This window comes from Bos taurus, chromosome 26, assembly GCF_002263795.3.
Source record: "Bos taurus isolate L1 Dominette 01449 registration number 42190680 breed Hereford chromosome 26, ARS-UCD2.0, whole genome shotgun sequence".
Taxonomy (NCBI): domain Eukaryota; kingdom Metazoa; phylum Chordata; class Mammalia; order Artiodactyla; family Bovidae; genus Bos; species Bos taurus.
In genome coordinates this window covers 29163890-29168392 of record NC_037353.1, presented here as the reverse complement: position 1 = coordinate 29168392, position 4503 = coordinate 29163890, and the positions used below count along the sequence as shown (strand labels likewise).

The window sequence follows — 4503 nt, the reverse complement described above, 5'->3', positions numbered from 1 at the left end:
TAGGAGACTGGGGCTCAATTCCTGGATCAGGAAGATCCCCTGGAGAAGGAAATGACAACCCATTCCAGTGTTCCTTCCTGGGAAATCCCATGGACAGAGGAGCTTAGTGGGCTACAGTCCATGGCGTCACAAAACAGTCAGACGTGACTTAGTCACTAAACAACAGCAACAACAAAAGGAATGAACAACTGTTATTGTTGTTCATTTAATCTCAACAATTAATCTCAAAATCAGTATGGTCAGTGGCATAAGTCAGGCACAAAAGTGCACATTTTGTGTGATTTGATTTAGATGAATCAGTTTCATTTTAGAACAATGAAATTAATCTACATTTATAGTACAAATGGCACAAAAAAAGCTTTCTGTGGTAGTATAAAAATAGTTCTACATATTGTGGTGGTAGCTGCAATCAAAACTAAATCTGTATTTTATTACATTTAAATTAAACATCAATTTAAAAAACAAGAGATTGTTAATCACTGCATTGCATAATCTGCCTTTAAAGACTAATTATCTCTCACTGGTAACACAGTGGATAGATAGTTTAGTTCTATAAAATGATCAATAGATACGAGCATTCCCTTTCTCTGGAGAGGGTAAACAGACTGAAGAGCACAAGAAGCTTTTTTTTCAGTCCTTTGCAAATCTGAATTCCAGGGATGCAACACAGAGGCGGGATGAACCTGACTTATAATAAATATCATTACATAAGACTTGATTTTAACTTTCCTGTCTTCTCTACTGGTTAATTTTTATCTTTTCATTTGAAGTGTTTATTCTGCCATACTGTTTTAGCAATACTACATTTATTTCATATATTATTAGAATGTTGAACAATTGGTAGGATGGGAGGAATTCTGTTCTCTCTTCAAGGGTCAACAGTCCACATCATGAACCTTCCCCTTTCTAAGACTTAAGGGAGGAGTGGTCTAGGTTCTAGATGCAGGCATGGCAGAAGAGAAATAGGAATAACAGTTGAATGAAAAAACCATGCCACTGAGTCTACATTTTCTATAGAAACCAGAGCATTTAAATCAAGTTTGAGTTGGGTCATGCTTCTTCGCACTTAAACCTCCAAGGTCTCCTCATTTCTCTATGTAAAGTCGGTGTCCTTACAGGACCTGGCCCACTGCAATCTCTCTGAGCTCAACTACGTTCACTTTATCCTTCGGTCACTCAGTGCACCACGCCGGCCGCTTCATTGTTACAGACCATTTGCTCTGTTTGGACTTCTTGTCAGCAGATACCCACCATGGTTTATTTATTTACCTATTTAAACTCTTTCTCAAACATCACCTTTAAGGAGTTCCCATCTGAAAGGGTGATGACTCTCCAATCATGCCTTCTCTGTTATACTGTTATTAATACCATCATTAAAAAATCTACAATTTTCTAAAATACACATTTAAAATTTCTTTATCGTGTTTATCACCTGTCTTTCCTCACTGGAATGTATAGTAAGAGGCAGCAGAATTTTTTTTTTTTTTTTAATCTTTTGTTCACTCATGTTTCCCCAAGCTCTGGGAACATTAGATAAGAGCTGCATTTTGGACCTTCCCCCCTCTCCCAAATTTGGAAGAGATTACCCCTCTGCAATTAGCATGGTGATATAGGAAATGGTAACCCACTCCAATATTCTTGCTTAGAAAATCCCATGGACAGAGGAGCCTAGCAGGCTACAGTATACAGGGTTGCAAAAGTTGGACATGACTGAGCACACACACACAGATATATTATTTGGAGTGCTTCCTATTTAAAAATACTAAATGCTCACAGTTATTTTTATTTTTAAATTTTCTATATAAATTGATGTTTCTTTCAATAAACAAATGTGTGCATGCATGCTAAGTCATTGGGTTGATCAAAAAGTTCATTCCGGTTTTCCATAATATGAAAAACTCCTACAAATTTTTGGCCAACCCAATAGTTTCAGAGCTACTGTAAGTCTAACAATGATGTATTTATTATATATTAGATGTCTATGTTAAAAAAAGAAAGCCTTGGAGCCAGACAAATAAGAGTAAATCCAGTTCTGTTCTTTACATGAGTATGTATGTTGCTTAGCTCTTGGAATATTTAGTTGTTTAATCTTGATTTGGAGGTGATAACATCAACCATTTTATTGCAAATATAGAAAAATGCATAAAATGGACCAAGATAGTTTCCAAAATAAGACACAATCCATAATATTACTGATCATAATCATAATCATAATCATAATATTACTCAATAAATATTACTAAAATTTATTGAGCATTTATATTCCAAACACTCTAATAAATCTTACATATTTTATCTCTTTTACTCCACAGAATCTAGTGAGGTAAGAATTATCATCCACATTTTACATGTGAGAAAAAAGACCATAGCGGGTAAGTGAATTGCCAAAACTCACAGGCTGAGACAGCAGACAAAGGTTATTTTAACTCATGTATTTATATGTCCAAAGAGTTGGACATGACTGAGCGACTGAACTGAACTGAACTGATTTATATGTCCAGAAGCGGAAGAGGTAACACAAGTTTCTACTGTGCTTGGTGTATAAAGTTACACACCATTATGTATAACGGTGTATACACGACGTGTGTATACCCACACACCATTATGTTGCTACCTTTTCCCATTTCCCTCATATTCCAGAAAGACTTTGTACTGTCCTGAATCCCAACCAATTAAATAAAGCAGTTTGTCTCTACCCTTTAGTTTTCATTTATTTTTTAAGATGCTTATACAGTTCTTTATTTCTCCAGTCTTCATTTGTTATCTTTCCTAAGACATGAGACCTTCTGATTTCTGGATTCAGCAAACATGATGTTGTATGATGAAGAAATAAAACCTCCAAAACTCGTGTGTGAAGTTGCTGTGGTAACACCAGCAATTACAGGTGTGATTCCCACCGTGGAGGATAAAGGGGGACCTTAGGTGTATTTAAGATGGGAAACAAAGGAATAGACAAAGCAAAGAGCCTCTGAAATGTAGAAGTGTTCTCTTGAATGTGTGTCCAAGGAAAACATGGAATAATAATTATTGGGAAACAAAACCACACACAAGAATAAAACTTGGTAACACAGCACAAGTAAATTGTCCCAACTTTACTGAATGGAGACGTCAAAGGGACAAAAATGTAGAAAAGGCTACCCTGGATATACTGTAAGCATAGACTGTTTCAAAGAGCAACATAAAGGCTTTAAAACTATACACAGCAAAGAAATAATAAAGTCCTGCATGCACAATCAGAACCTGGATAAGACTAAATCATGGAAGAAAAACACAGAGAAAGAGAGGTAACACAGATCTTTAGTTCCAAACACAGGAGTGGCACTGATTATAAAATGTACTAGCTTTTCCTAGATATGAGATATTCTTTAACATAGTATATGTATACACTCACACAGCATATGTATGTCTACATCTATACCATATAATATATGGACTATATAATTATGTTATAATATATATGTGTATGTGCATATATTTACATCTATGATCTCATTCAATCTTCATAAAACTTTTAAGACAGGAATATTACACACTTTACAGGGATGAGGAAATTGAGATTTTAATTAATCAGCATGAGCCCTAACATTACATAGGTATTTAATGACATGTCTACATTACTTCAAAAGTCATTATCTTATTTATATGCCATCTTCTTAAAAATGCCTTTCTAGTTCTTTTGTTGGAGTTACTGTTCAAGCTCTCCTAGGAGCAGCCATACTTACCAACCTGGAAAAGAATGTTCCATTTCGCTATTTCCAGCAATTTGCTGTTCACAACTACATAATGCTCAGCCATGGCCTATTAAATACATATCACATCCTTCTGTGCCAGAAATGGGAAGCCATTTAAACAAGCAATTGAGTTTTATCATCATTTTATTTCTGCCTAACTTCCACCACCCTTTTCTCTAAAGCAATAAGGCAAATATCACACTAGTTGGCTTTGGAGTATATAAAAGTATTTGAGTTGTCAAGAGAATTTAATTATAGGGAACAGACACAGAGTTTCTGTTACGACATGTTCCTCCTTGTTGGTCAAATCTCTTCCTGCAAAGTGTTGGACTTTATTTGTCTTAGGATTTGAATTCTCAGAGATAATGCAAAGAAGATCTGTTGGTTATATGGACAGTAGACCGTAAAATGGACCATTCAACCAAGAAGTTTTAGAGAGTGAACTGGACAGAATATATGGACAATTAATGTATATTGAGGACTATTCTTGAGGCAATTTACTTAGTTATGTGTTGCTTCATCTGCTAGGAAGTATGAAGTGTTTTAGACATATTGTAAAATCTTCAACTTCCCTAGAAAGCCAAAGTCTTATCTTGTTACTATCAGTTTACTTCTTTGCAGCCCAATGATGCATCAGATTCCTAAAAACAGAGGAGAGGGGACCGATTTGCTCAAAAAAGAAGAAAAATGAATGCTATAATGCTGGCTAGTCGGGTCTTATTTGATAGGAATCACAGCATGTCTTTGCACATGACTGGAACCATTCATCCCC

General features: G+C 35.5%; 1 non-coding gene across 1 annotated transcript; it reads right to left on the bottom strand.

The window, feature by feature from the left end:
* Window positions 1-1852: 1852 nt before the first annotated feature.
* MIR2285K-4 (microRNA mir-2285k-4) lies at window positions 1853-1925 on the bottom strand. Its single transcript, NR_107805.1, has one exon. It is a non-coding gene; the product is annotated as a microRNA mir-2285k-4 (primary transcript).
* Window positions 1926-4503: the final 2578 nt, after the last annotated feature.